Genomic DNA, 15,428 nt, shown 5'->3' with positions numbered 1-15,428 from the left:
ATAATTGATTATTTTTGTGTGTGCTTTTAACAAATAATTTAAAGAGTATTTTTAATTCTCTACCTTTTTCTTCATAGTAGCTATGCTTGATTTGCTGCTAGATTGCTCGTGACTTGTATTTTTTTTAATGTATTTTTGTTTTTGTTTTATTATGTTGCATTGCTTATTCATTATTTTAAATAGCTTTATGATAGCATTTTATTTTAGGTTTTTTTTAAAAAAAATTCCTGGCTGTGATAATTATTTATTGAGTATACTGTTAACTGCTGGGGGCTGGCCTGTAGGTTGGGAATGCACAGTATATAAAATGAACAGAAGAAAATATATTTGAGAAGCAAATAGGCAGACATCTGAATGCTTTGTAACACCCAAATCCATGTTTTGTAACATCACCATTACAAAAGTGCAGCTTCCCAATGCCTATATTTCATGCCAAAGTGTTTTTAATGTACTTGCTGTATAACTATTGTACCTGCTGTATAACTATTACTGATAGATATCTGCTGGGAAAATGTAAATGAAATAACAAGTAAGTAGCTTTTGACAGCAGCTGGAATGTTTGAGCTTTGACGTACCTTTCCAATTGTTTTTGATGATGTGATGGATGTCTCTTAGCAGCTGTTTGGCAATTGATATAGGCGTGTGTCTGAATTACATGTAGTTCCTGGTCTTGTTGTATGGAAGGTACTCTTTCATTCTATCCATGCGTTAAGTGGCCTTGGGGGATGTTTCCCACTTAGCCATCTCTATGCTTGTCTTTGGAAGATTCCTACTCACTGCCTATGGCCTACAGTCATTAAGGATGCTTCCTGCAGGGATGTGAATTCAGCTGGTGAGAGTTATTGTAAAGAATGTTGGTACCTAGCAGTTGGAGAAGCCTATATAAAAAAGGATTTCTCATCACCTGTTGCTTATGTGTAAGATTATTTTCAGAGGATGTCAAAGCCTCTCGCCTTCACATCCCCACATTTACCTATGTTTAGATCAGAGGGAGTTAAACAGCCTTTATACATATGTATCTGTAGGGCTGCAGGCAAGGTACAGCTATTTCTTTGGCAGCTATTTTCTTTCTCTAATGGACGAAGGTTTCACAACTGTGATCAAGGATGTCTGTAGGGGGTAACTGTGGCTTGCACAGGCATGTGCTTTGGCTATACAGGAGGGAGCTGCTCAGCAGCTGTCCTGCAAACTGCTACTAAGTGACCATGTGGGGCATGCAATGCACAAAGCCTTGGTGTGTGTGTGTGTGTGTAACTGATCCTGAGCACTGTTGTGCTCACAGGGAAAGATGGTTTCCTGGCAGCCCCTGTCGCTGGACTGCACAGGCATAAGGTTACATAAAGTCACGGGGTTAATTTTCCAGTTGCTGCATTAAACATCTGGAAAATTGCTGTCTCTTCTCCCTGCACACCTCTCCATGCTTCTTCCCAGCTGTTGTCAGGGACGCGGGTCGGCGCCGGCAGCTGGTCTCGGCCGCGTGTACACCCATTGGGACTTTCCAGGCAGCTGCTACCTCTCGCGTGCCTAGGCTTCGGGTGGGCAAATGGAGAAAAGGAGAGCGGGTGGGAGAGACGGGACACGGCGAGGAATACCTGCTCTGCAGTTGCGACTTCTGGCGCGCCCTGTCCCCCCCACCCCCCAATTCCTCTTCCTCCTCCCTTCCCATCCCACGCTGCTGATCTCGGCGCTGCCATGCCTTGCAACCGGGCACACGGATAACAATAACCAGCTGTTGCGTGTGCACGCAGGCGTGCGGCTGTTTCCCAGCCCCTGTTAAAGTGTGTGCGTGTGTGTGGAGGTGTGTGTGTGTGGAGGCGTCGTTGGCGTGAAGGGAGCGTGGAGATCTCCAGCTACGGGAGCACCCGAATCGGGCCCCACAAACCCCACCTGGAGAGGCGGGGAGGCGGCCGGCGTCGTCCCTTCGACCTGCCAACCGCCTGGCCTCCGGGATCACTCTCCAGGCACGTCCCGCCCGCCTGCTCTTGATCCATTTCCCAGTGACGCGGCTGCGGTAGCGACGGCTGGCAAAGCCCGGCTTCTTCCGCCGGTTATCTCCAGTACCAGAGCCGGCAACCTCTGCTGGCTCCCCAAACCCGATCGGGGCTTCCCCGCGGGTGAAATCTCCATTGCCCCACGGTGGAATCGGACTTTAAGGTGACCGACGGCTTGAACACTCCGCGGGTTGAGGGGGGGGGGGAGCATAAACCGAAGACGGGCACCATTTCAGGGGAAGAAGGGTGTGTGTGTGTGTGTGCGCGCGCCTTACACACACACACACACGCAAGCAGAGGTACGCAGGCGCGCGCACAGCGTGTTTCTCTCCCGATTGAAGTCCTCCCCTCGGCGAACGGCAGGAATTTGAATGAAGAGTGGTCCTCCTCCTCCTCCTCGATCTCTCGTTGGGATGCCAAGCCTGAACTTGGGGGAAGCGTCGCTCGCGGAGAAGCAGGTAGGCGGCCGGGGTGGGTGGGTGGGTGGTGTCCCTCGAAGCGGGGGTCTCGGCGCGAGGCTGGAGATGCAGCCGTCCCAACTCGTGTCGGCCAGCGTCGGCGTGTGCGCGTTGCCTTTTGTAAAAGCTCGGGGAGTGGGCGGAAGGGGGGGGCGGTGGAGGGAGAGGGAAAAAAACGACGCGTCTCCCTCTTCCCTGCCTGTCCCCCTGCCCTAATCCCCCTGCTGCCTAGGTGTGGAACAAAATGGGCGGAATGTAGGCGGAAGGTCCGGGGGCGCGACCCAGGCGAGGGAAGAGTCGGGCTTGCAGGAGGGAGAAAGAGGAGGAGGAGGAGGAGGAGGAGGAAGGAAGGAAGGAAGGAAGGAAGGAAGGCAGGCGAGATTTGCCGGGATGCGGGCAAGCTGAGCGATTTCCTTGCTTTCTCAAGCGTGGAGTTCCGGATGGACCTTCAAGCCTGCTGGGCGCAGCTCCCTTTGGCTCGCTTTCTTATCCCGGTCTCTGCAAGAGCATTAGCAGCAGGAGGGGAGGAGTAGCTTTTCATATTTTTTTTTTAATTTGCAAGCACGGTTGTGGCGGCGGCAACAGGAGGGGGAGAAGGAGGAAGCGAAGCCCATCCACGCAGCCTCCTGCCTCCGCTTCTGTGTCATCCCAGGAAACTTTGGCAGGAGCGCTTTGCGGAGCCCGCGAAGGCTGGTCGTGGGCTCCCCCCCCCTTTGGGCGGAGGGGCGATGCGTCTCCCGTTTGTCCCGGGTTGAGGGGAACCTTGCGTGCAGAAGAATGCCCTTCTTGCCTGCCCGCTTCTGTACCCAAATTAAATGTAAATGAAACGCCGGCGCCTCGTTTTCACACGGAATACAACCGGCCTTTTCTACAGGAGCATTACACTGGAGTCCTGCACTAGAGCATGCAAGTTTCGAGGGAATTCACCCTGCATGATGTCTGGTTGTGCTGGTGTGTGTGTGTGAGAGAACAGGTGGATCTGTCCATTTTGTATTTAAGCAGCAGCAGCAGCTCAAAGCCCAAAGCTTCTCAAGGAGAACCCAAAGAACTGGATGGAGGGAAGAAGCCACACAAGGCAGACATTAGTGGAAATAGCGTAGCAATTGACTGTTGAGTATGCTGTGGCACACACCTCTCTAGGTTGCCGTGGATATGTGTGCATTCAAGACATGTATGTCTGTATATATATGAAAGAGAGGCAGCAAATACATTGGTTTTTCATCAAGGATGGCCAGGAGCAGAGCATGGAGGATTCAAACCATCCATCTCAGGAGCTATGAGCACTGTCTATTGTATTTATGAGCCCAGGTGTATGGTCCAGGAAATCCTATAATCCCGTAATAAATCTATATTTAATCTTCTACCCAGTAAGTTTTGAGGATCTGTGGATTTGAGCAGGGAGAAGCAGAGAAGTGTCAGTGCAGATTAAGAGGCACACACATAAGTGTGTTTCATTTTATACATGGGCTTCAGCTATATCTGCAATGGGTTACATTAGCCAAGACATTTGATCCATGCTAGAAGACAGTAGCCATGGAGGCAAAATGCCCCATTTGCCCCGGGTATCATGATATCATCTTTCCGCACTTGGGCTAAATGGTTTGCAAGGCATGGCCCCTCCTGGCAAGTCTAGGAAAAGTGCCGCTTGACAACAGTGGTAGCATTTTTAAGCCAGCCTTATTTGCATGCAGCATGCATTTTTAAACAAGAGCTCTCCTGGTCTTTCCATGCCCCACTCAAGTCTCCTAGCAGGCAAACCAGATGATGAAACCGAAGGAGATAGAGGTTGTGATGGGGTGTATGGATAGTATCTGAGAAAAGGAAGGAAGAACAAGGCTGCAGAAATTCTTCTGTCCTGGTTTGCTTGAAGGGCAGCGGTGACTGAAAAAGGGACTTAATACTAATATTTTGTTGATTTTTAGAATTGTGAGAAATACTTCTTTTCTTTCGGAATAATTGTTCTTCTCTAAGTGTCTCCCAGCACCCCTCAAGTGATGCCCTCTGTATTGCTATACCATTTCTAGAATCTCCCAAGTATTGCCCCTCCTGTTTGGGAATTTGGGAACTTATAGTATAGTATACCAGATAACATAAAACCAGTCAGTGGCTGTTGTCAATTTACAGTCAGTGGATTGTTTGGTAATGTATAAGTGGTTTGTTTTGTGGAACGTTTGAAGTTGGGTCCACATTGTGATTCTAATGCTGATAATCCCAGAAAAAGTCCTCAAACTCAAAGATTTGATGATATGTGATGATCACCTAAGGATAAACACAAGAACGTTTTCACATGTCTGTAAAAGGAGGATTTATTTTTATTTATAGATTTACTTTTGGGCATTCACAACCCGTTTATCAGCATGAAGAAGAATATTGATGTTTATCAACATTTGGATAGTCTTCATTTATTCTGGTATTAGCTGTACGACGTTCAACTCAGTTGTAACATTTTGAATTTCTCTCTTCTCTCAGAAATGTTTGCTTTTAAACAAGTACATTTACTTACAGCCTTTTCTAATAAAGTTGCAATCTTATGGAAAACTCTCGAATTGGATCAGCTTAGAGGCAAAGAGATTTATTTATTAAATTTATATAGCTGCCCCCCCTTTGCTAACAGGACTCTGGGCAGCTTACAAAATGAAGCATCCAGAAAATCAATCCTCCAAATAACTGCAAAAACCATTAAAACAATAGTCAACAGGAGAGAGAGAGCATCATTAATTTTCCTAAAAGTACAATCACTTTTGGTTTTCCACCAGGTTCATAGGATTCTCAGATGACAAAGCTATATCTTTCAGAAGGCCAACAAGGTCAGCACCAATAAATAAATAATGAAAAGAGGTTGATCATTACCTCTATGTGCAATCAACAGGGGCCAAATATATAGGGCATCCGCTCTCTGTGTTTGACATCTTACATTTCCAGCATGCTGGCTGGAGAATTCCGGGAGATACAGTCCACTCAACTTAAAGCTGCCTTGGGCACTTAAAGCATGATCGACAGGGATACAAGTAAGGACTTTCTCCTGGGTGCTTCCCTACTACAATATGAATTCCTCTTCAAAAGAGACTGGATTGGCTCAATTCATGTTGCCTTTCTCCCAACAGATACAGTTTTTATTCAGATAGGAATTTGGCTTTATGTAGATTTGCCCACTCAAATAGTCTTAATTTACAGCATGTTTCTTTCTTCTTCATATTTGGTTTATGTTTCATTATAAATCTGTATTTTAGAGTTAATTGCTTTAAACAATATTAGGAATGGAAGGGTAGAACGTACATGAAGTAACTTGGGGTTTTAGCAGTATTTTTCCCCCTCATGATATCTCCATGATGTAAGACTTGGAAGGAAAGATGCATCCTAAACAACGACAAGCTACACAACAGAGCAAGGTTTAGAATTTGATGTTTTCTATTCTAAGCCCTGACCTGGGAAGCCCTTCAACATTATATTTACTTTCAAACGATTTTATTCAAACAACTCCCCCCCCCTTACATTAACTGGGTTGCTACAGAATGCAAGCATTTTGCAGAAGATTTTAAGATAATTTCTAAACAATCCTCTACCACAGTTCCTCAGCCTTGACAACTTTTAAGATTTGGCTGGGGAATTCTGGGAGTTGAAGTCCACACATCTTAAAGTTATCAAGGTTGAGAAATCTAGCATCTGGGTAGGACTGTTGTTAGCTGCTGGTTTTCCAGTACTCAGTAGGTTACACTGCTGCATCTGGCCTAGGCTCTTTGTAACTTGGTCTGACGACTACCATGCAACTATTAGGCCATCCTTTTCTCTTTTGGGAGCCAGGGAACAATCATATTGGCATAAATTGTGCTGTCTCCATTTTAACACATATCTGGAATGGGGCTGTGTTGTGTTGCTGTCTGTACAGTTGGAACACTGTTAGGAAAAGAGATTGGTGCCTGATAAAGAAACTATTATTCTGAGAAAGTGTATGCCAATAGGTAAACATTCTTTTGAAAATGCAAAATATAAACCAGTTTGTTCAAAGTTCAACATATAAACCAACATATAATTCAACTTCAGTCCAAAGTTCTGGACTCACTTGTAGCCCAAATAACACTGAATAGAGTGTAATAGAGACTAAGTAGGAAGGGTTGACATGTCCCAAAGGTACATTTTCAAGAGGCAACTGAACTTTCTGGTTTTTCTTTGAAGATGTTTCGCTTCTTCAGAAGCTTCTTCTTTGCTTCTGAGAAGCGAAATGTCTTTAAAGAAAAACCAGAAAGTTCAGTTGCCTCTTGAAAAAGCACCTTTGGGATAAACATGACCTGGATGACTGAGAATCTTCATAGACACTCAAAAGTCATTCTGAGCCAACTAGAGTTGAGCTGTTTATCAACCTATACTACACTGCCCCAAGGCTCCTTCTAAATGTGCCCTAGATTGTTTACATGGAAAATTTTGGGATAAGAAGGAAAACACCCCTAGTATACCAGAATACAACTGACTACACACTGTCTTGAGGAATAGGCTGGTGATAAAATGGATAATATATTGTGACATTTTTTTCTACAAAGATATGATAGGGCATCTTCATGCTATGACAAGTAGAATATGTAGATGAACCCTGGAACACTGTGGAAAAGTATAAACATTCTGAAAACTCTCAACACAATCTTAAATAAAGTCATTGTGAGATATTAAAATTGGGTGTCCTTGGAGCAATGCCGCTTCTTGCAGTTGTCATTATTGCCATACTGAAGGCTCTCCAGAAAGAATTTTCTTGAGAGATGCTTCAAACCAAGAGTTTGCTGTGATTTAACACTAGTTGAATCTCTTGTTGTGTCAGTACATTTGGAGGGTGCCAGGTTGGGAATGTTAACCCGACATACTCAGCCATCTAAATTAATACTAAGACTGTCTTTTAAAGAAATGCATCTCCCACTTTCATGAAATACTTTCTAAATTTTTTTAGACAGACAGTTTCATTGTCAAAATAATATTAGTTTATGGTTCTCTATGTTCAATACAAAGACACGATTGAGTCTGGTGATGTATGCGCATTGTCAGTAAGTAGCATTTTATTATCTAGAAATGGTTTCTAACTACAAGCTGAAGTGCCATAGAGAAAAGGTTACCTTCATATTCCAAAGCACTGGCTTGCTACTCAGATGCAAGAAAAAGAACAAAAAGGCTTGCAATGATTTAAAAACTATACATTTATTACGCTATAAGTGTTGAAGAATTACAGGCCATAATAACAACTTGGTTCTATCAACACTGAACTTTATCAGTGAATACTAAATAGCTTTAGTGCAAAGATGTAACTTAATAGAGCTGGGACATCTCCTGACAAACATGGAATTGTGGAGGAGCTAGTGAAGATTTTTGTTAGCACTCTTGGTATTATTTTTGCTTAATGCATATAAAGGATCTGAAAATTGTCAAATACTAAATAGATGCTCATTCCCTATCAAATACATATGATATCAAAAGAAGGAATGAAGGAAGGGAGGGAGGGAAAGGGAAGAGCAGGGGTGAAATTCAGCAGGTTTTTGACAGGTTCTGGAGAACCAGAGGAAATTTTGAGTAGTTCGGAGAACTTGCAGATACCACCTCTGGCTGGCCCCAGAGTGGGGTGGGAAATGGGGATTTGCAGTATCCTCCCCCTGCCACGCCCACCAAGCCACGGCCACAGAACTGGTAGTAAAAATTTTTTAATTTCATTACTGGGGAAAAGTACAAGAAAAGGAGAGAGAGAGCAAGGAAGGATTGGGTTAAGTGATGGATAAAAGCAAGTTGATCTCTTAACTGCCATACAGGTTTTCCTTGGAAACAAGGATCCTGACAGACTCTTGGATTCAATAAAAGAGACTAGAATTCAATAGAAGAGAATTTACAATATATAGCTCAGGGTTGAGCTGTGAAGCCTTTGGTGCTCTCTGAGCTTGGCTGTTTGCTTGCAGACATTTACCTAGTCAGGTAATGAAATGTCTGCAAGCAAACAGCCAAGCTCAGAGAGCACCAAGGACGCTATGACTCTTAGATTATTTACAGATAGAATTTCCTAGAAGCTCCCATCAAAATGCATCGCGCAGCTCTCCAGTATTTCCTGAGATGTGTGCACGCATTTGTGTGTGAGAAGAAAAAGTACGAAATTAATGCTGGAGAATAATGGAAACAGTCATCCCCAGCCCCCCTCCTATGATCCCGTTTAACATTCCATGTAGGAGTTAGGGCAGTTATGCAAAAAAGTATTCCTAGAAGCACCTTGGCTTTCTGGCTGCCAGCAAAAACCAGGGTGTGCTTTCGGTTTAATAACCCCAAGGCAGTGATCATGAAATGAATATTCTTTTATTGATGACTGAAATGGGGTTTTCTGTGATTTATTTTCAGTTTTTAAAATTAATTTCATTTGCAATGACCTTGAAGGAGAAATATTGCAATGGTTACATCTGGGGTGCTTTCCACCTCTTCTGAGACTTGTAATTACTGAACAGAGATAAATAAAAACATACCAAATGTGAAGTGCTCCTGTGGACAGAGTGATTAATTTATGTTTGAGTTTAAGAAAGAATAGTTTGGTTTTTTCCTTTTTCTGGATTTTCAGTCCTGTAACTCTTGTATGAATGAAATAAAATGCTGGAAACCTATTTTGCATGAATATTATGATGGAGAACAAAATAAAAATATGAATTATTCTGCACATTAAAAATCCTTCATGAAGAAATGCCCTCCTTCTCAACAGGCAGTGGGTTAAGCTTCAACGAATAACTCTGCTCATTGGAGGATTTAAGCCGGCAATATTTTTTTCAGGAGGCACTTATTCTTGTTTCAAGGCCTGAAGTCAGCACTGAAGACTATAGTTAACAATTATCCAAGGCTTATTCCCCTGGCTATCATGCTCCATGGCAGTTTTAGGGGAAATCTGGACCAGTTTTCCACAATCCTGTCTGACTTTCAGATCTCAACCATGTTGCAGCAATGAAGACAGTGCTGTATAGTGGCAAGAGCTTTGGATTAGAATGAGAGAGGGGTCAAAAATCTGCATTTAACCATGAATATTACTGGGTGATTTAGGACCAGTCAAACTGACTTTTCTTCGTAGTCCGTTCTGAGTAAAACGGGAGGGACAAGTAATAAGGATGTTGCCTTTAGATCTTTGGAGGAAAAGGATATTATAAATGCCACAAACCAGTAAATGAATGTGCATGATTTGATCCATTATTGCAAACCCTTCAAAACTGATATTGCAGATTTTTATGACTTGTCTCAGCCACAGTTGATGTGATACCTTATTCCCTCTTTTCCAGTAGCTATTTGCATTCTGCCAGAGGCAGAGGTGTTTGTGTGAACAGGGCATGATTTGACTGTCAGCATCAGGACATATATAATGATTTGCCAGTCTGAGATGAAGGACAATCTAATGGTTCATAGGAATTACCTCCCTTGGTGCTATCTTCAGAATACTATGCACAAAGGAAAGCAGATTAGAGTAGATAACCTTTGGTAATGGCTCTGAGACATAAGAATGCAAAAGTCTCCTAAACAGAATTGCCTGGTCATTGATATACAAGGGAAATGTCAGAGTTTCGATGTGAGCTAAATGACATTCATTACCATCTTCAATTCCCACTGATTTTAGCCCAAGTACTGTATATAGTCCTTTTTCATGGGGTGCATGTGTGCCTTTGAGGCAGAATTTTAACTCGTGATGACAGCCTGGACTAGCACTCAGTATGTCTTTGGCAAAGTTTTTCAGAAGTAATTTGCCATTGCCTCCTTCCAAGGACTGAGAGAAAGTGACTAGTCCAAGGTCATCCAGTTGGCTTTGTTACTAACGTGGGACTAGAACTCCCAGTCTCCTCCGGGTTTCTAGCCTGATGCCTTAATTGCTACAAAAGGATAGAATCTTTGGGGAGGGGACAATCATTTTCCGTAATTCAAGCATCAGAAGGACTGCATGTTCTGGGCACATACTGAAGAAGTGGAGAGTATTGTTTTTTGCCAAATACTTATTGTGTATTTGCTCTAAAGGGGGAAACATGAAAGTTAAGTCTTTGTAATGGCTCCAAATTGTCTACCAATTGTTTACCCAGCTAAAAGTTGGTGGATCCTTAGAAATGTACTTCAGGGTGACATTTCAAACTGGATTTCTTTCTGAGCTAGATTGCTACATAAGTGTTGCTGGACTACAATGACATTAAGAGTTTATTTATATTACTGGTAGTATTTTATGTTTGCATTAAAAGCAACCTTTTTGTTAAATGCATCATTGAAATAATGAAGATTCAGGAAGTCAGTGATAAATTTTTGGTAGGACAGATGTATACAGTCTTTGAGCAAATATGCTGGTTGCAAACACATTGCCTGTTACTTCTGTCTGTTGAATAGGAGAATGCTATTCTTCATCTTTACAGGTCCATCCGAATAGTACATTCCTTAAAGTGTGTATTTTGCATCAGATTATTCTACTCCTCAATCGGTTGGTTCTCTTTTTTTGTTCAACATGTATTGATGGCTTCTTATAAAAATTGTATGGAAGTATATGATTAGATATTATCCAAATGCAGGTAACTTAAAACTCTACTTCATCTGGTTTAAGTGCTTTGATTTTGGTCTTGAATATGACTAAAATGAAGATGATCAGCAGAAAATGTCCCAGAAAACTTTGAGTTTTATACTATGGAATTGCATAGCTGCAACATAGGCTACAAACAACAACCTTCAGTTCAAGCAGATAAAGCTGTCAAGCAGCTTGTCTATTTAAGATGGATTTGGAAAACATGTCTGTCTAAGATGGATTTGGGAAACTTCTGTATCTGTCCAAGACCATAACTCTGTTGAAGTTAGGGTACCCTTGAAAACTGTTCATTTTGTAATACTTTTGTGCTGAATCGTTGTTAGTATGCTGTATCAAAGTAACAGTTGCACATGGAAGTGTTCAGAACTAGATGAGCAAGACCCTTGCAACAAAAATACATTGTTGAAAGCCTGTTGCAATGTACTTTGAAGCCTCGATTGATTCCCTGTTCTCTACAATATATATTCCAAAGTGCTGTGCTTAACTTGGAACTTTCTAAACATCTTGTTATCTGGATACCATGGTTGCTACCACCTCTGTTGCTTCTTCTTCTATTGGATTTTAACAACATTATATAGCCCACCTGGGTTAACTTAAATACATAGACAAAAGAAAAGAATGAAAAAGAAAAGAAAACGACCATTTTCTTCCAGGTTACATAAAACAGAGACTTAAACTAGCCTTTCCTAATCTATAATTCTGCAGATTTGTTAAATTGATAACATGCTGTGGAGGGCACAATGTTGGGGAAACATCCTTTGGATGAAACTTTTAAGAGGGCAAATTCTCTGTATTAAAATCTGTAAAATGCAACATGGATATACTTTTAATATTAATTAATATTGATCCCTTTTGTGTATTTTATTTATACATGGAAATAGTGAAAATGCCCTAAGGATCACAGCAGAAATGATATCTATTGTGATTAATTGTATTTCCTTGGATCAACTGTACATGTGTGCAGATGGGGCACTGATACTTTAACCCATCTCTTTCCATTCATCTTTTGTACATATGGCTATCAGTGAGGCAAGATGCTTTATATTTCATCTAAACATCTAGGGGTTATTGCATCTGATTTCTGTTTGGCTCTCCTTTGACAAATTACTTTCTTAACTCCTTCCACCAACCTCATTTATTATAGCTATTAATAAAGCTATATCTCATTGTAAATGGTGCTTTATAGAAGTGTTACAGACTATGTTCTGCTATCTGGACAAAATTGGTCCGATATGCAATAGATTGTATTCTAGTTTTAAGTAGCTAAACCGAACTAAACTGTTTGCTAAGATGGCTGACAGGTGATATGTATCCTGCCATAATAGAGCATGAACTTTGACTTGTATTTAATGCCTGATCATCACTGTTAGGCAACCTGCAAGTTCACCTATTGGATGTATAATTAGCTTTATTTTTCAAAGCTAGATTCACCTTCAGACAAAAGGGATATTTACTCGAATAAGGGTTTAGTATATTAATTGCCTTTTTACAGGATACCTCTTATTCAATACAGTACTCCATAATATAAACACACTTTTATACACTTATTCTATATAAAGTAAAGCCAGATGTGGGTGATAATTCAGCATATCTGAAGAGTGCCAAGCTATAAACATTTATATACTTGTTGAAGGAAGTTGGTAAAAGTCCTGATAGGTAAGCTCTCTAATGAGAGAGGCAGATGCATGTATAACATAGACCTTATGGGGCTTGGATGGAAACTTCTCCTCTTAGAAATTTGTTCATGTGGGTTTCAAGGGTGACACAGTGCAGCAGCTGTGGAGTAGCTATGGTTATCCAGGAAACTCAAGTGCTTGTCAGGTGTGCTACTCCACTGATAAGCGTAAGTGAGATTGAAATTGTGCTCTCGAAGTCAAATTACCACTACTGTACCTTCTCTTTAGTAGCCTTCTTATTTATGATGCTTAGTATGTAGCTGGGTTGGGAATGGAGCATCTCAGGTGACTTCAACTAACCTTCTTTGGATATGAAGTTGGAGGAAACTATGGCATTTATGGTTACGATCACAACCATGGACCTGTGAGGGCTCAGCTCATTGTGTTAGGTCCATGATAGAGCTGATTTTTGTCTCAGGACAATGGCAGTGCAATCTTTGGTTGGGATGTTACCATCAATCCTTTGTTCCCTGTTGACCCTGGAGTTTTCCATGATTGTTCCCCACCAGAGGGAAGAAGAATCTATATGATGGGTCTTCCCCAGGTGTCAAATGAATCTGATTGAGTTTCAGAAGAAATGTGAGGTTTTTCCTGAGGCTTTGATACATAGTTTGAGGCCCTATACACAATGGAATCAGAGTGTTACCATAGTTTTAACTAGAGTGTACTTGTGCTGACTTTCTCTGCTCATGATTCTTTAACGTGAGTCGTTAAAAGAATGCAAATGTCCAGTTGTCTGCAAGGAGTATAAATCCTTCTATTCGCCACCATCCAGTAAGAGCTGGAGAAGCTTCTTGGATTAGAAGCGAAATGTCTTCAAAGAAAAACCAGAAAGTCCAGTTGCCTCTTGGAAAAGCACCTTTGGGACTACATCTGGAAGGCATCAACACTGGGAAGGCTATCTTAAGGAGATCTTTTATTCCATCAGAATCCTTTCCTGTAAATATCATTCTTCCTGCTCTATTCATTCTTAGATTCAGAGCTATATTTGTTACATGGAAACAATATCTTTTTGATTACAAACTTCAAAGAGATATGCCAGGAAGGAAAACCTTGAAGTTGGAGCCAGATAATAGCTTTTCAGAGTGTTGAAGGGGGCATTATGTGATGCATTCGCCTAAATTTTCCATGGTCTACCCACACACACACACACACACACACACACACACACACACACACTTTTTTCAATCCTTTGTTGTCTTGGTCAAGCAGAATTTGCATGGGTTTAGAAGTATAATAGGTTCAGAGATGCACATCCTCAGTGACATACTAGCCAACTGGCCCTTGTCCTGGGTGGAATGGGACAATTTGCCACAGCCAACTTGCTGAAGGACAGCTCACCATGGGAAAATTTGCTGCAGGCCAGTTTAACACTTCTATTTAATTATTTAAAATAAGATAAAGATATTTTAATTTTTGGCATTCATATTTCACTTTGTCCCTCCTTTTGCATTCTTTCCTTGATGATTCTATTCCACTCTTTCTTTAATATTAGTGTAACTCTTGTCCCACAGTGAGTTTTCCCACAGTGTGTTGGACGTGGCAAGTTGTCCTGCAGTGAGTTGGTCGTGGCAAATTGTCATGGATCCATTCTGGGATACAGCAGCAGCAGCAGCAGTAGCAGTTTTTTTTGAGTGAGAGAGGAAGAAGAATCCCTGCAATGACATATTTAAATCACTATTCATCCTGGTTTCCTAGATCAGCTCTTCTTTCTTTTCTGTGTGTCATGTCTCTACCTTGAGATTGTAACCTTGAGGGCAGAGTCTGTGTTCATAATTTTTACACAGCTACTCACAATTTAGGCATGACTAATTATTTTTGCACAGCACAGCTAGTACTGCCACTACAGCACCTTTCTATTTTTTAGGAAAAAGAAAAGTTGGTGTCTGTCCAATCTGTGATTGCTCTTGATTTTATTGTAGAATGTGTGTATATTTCTTCGAGATTGGTCGTGAATCTGGATCTATATAGAGGCCAGCCTTCTTTTTGAAACGTTGACTAGTCCATGTCCAGTTTAAGGATAAAACACCCTAAAAAAATGTGGGAACAACAGATGCCCTGAAATGATCCTACAGTAGATCTGGACAGAAAATGTCACCTAATCAAAACTCCTGCTGCTATACTAAGCTGCATTTTAATACTAATTGAATTCTGGTAATTCATTTAAAATTTGCACATATCCATAAATCAGCATGTGGAATTTGCCAAACGATCTCCTCTTCAGTGACATGTACATGCTATCCTAATGTCTATATATATGATATTAGTATAATCCCATGAATATGATTATATCTATATATCTGTATCTGTATCTGTATCTGTATCTGTATCTGTATCTGTAGCTGTAGCTGTAGCTGTACCTATACCTATACCTATACCTATACCTATACATCTATCTATCTATCTATCTATCTATCTATCTATCTATCTATCTATCTATCTATCTATCTATATCCCACTCCTCATCTACAGGCTGGTGTCTTCGGCCTCATGCCTGTGTGAGCAAAGTGTGATCAGAGCTGCCATCCCTCTACAAATACTGATGGATGTGTGTGGAATACCAATCTGCTTGCAGCAACAGAGCCAGCACTCCACACACCCCCACCAGTATTTATAGAGGGACCGCAGCTCCGATCACACTTTGCTCGCACAGGCACGAGGCCGAAGACATCAGCCTGAAGATGACGAGTGGGACCTCGTCGAAACGTCACCAAGATACTCTCAATCTTACATGGGAAAAGACCCGAATACACCAAAAATG

General features: G+C 41.6%; 1 protein-coding gene across 2 annotated transcripts in view; it reads left to right on the top strand.

The window, feature by feature from the left end:
* The first annotated feature begins 1,986 nt into the window (after positions 1-1,986).
* ELFN2 (extracellular leucine rich repeat and fibronectin type III domain containing 2) overlaps positions 1,987-15,428 on the top strand; it is a 175,252-nt gene continuing 161,810 nt past the window's right edge. Inside the window, exon 1 of one of the 2 annotated variants that reach the window (XM_032222054.1) lies at positions 1,987-2,154. The gene's annotated coding sequence lies outside the window, so the exon portion shown is untranslated. Of the gene's footprint in view, positions 2,155-2,199; positions 2,450-15,428 lie in introns of those variants that run through there. The other variant, XM_032222053.1, reaches the window with a different exon arrangement.

This window comes from Thamnophis elegans, chromosome 7 (assembly GCF_009769535.1).
Source record: "Thamnophis elegans isolate rThaEle1 chromosome 7, rThaEle1.pri, whole genome shotgun sequence".
Lineage (NCBI taxonomy): Eukaryota > Metazoa > Chordata > Lepidosauria > Squamata > Colubridae > Thamnophis > Thamnophis elegans.
Note: the sequence above shows the minus strand (reverse complement) of the source record. Positions and strands in the feature narration are given on the sequence as shown.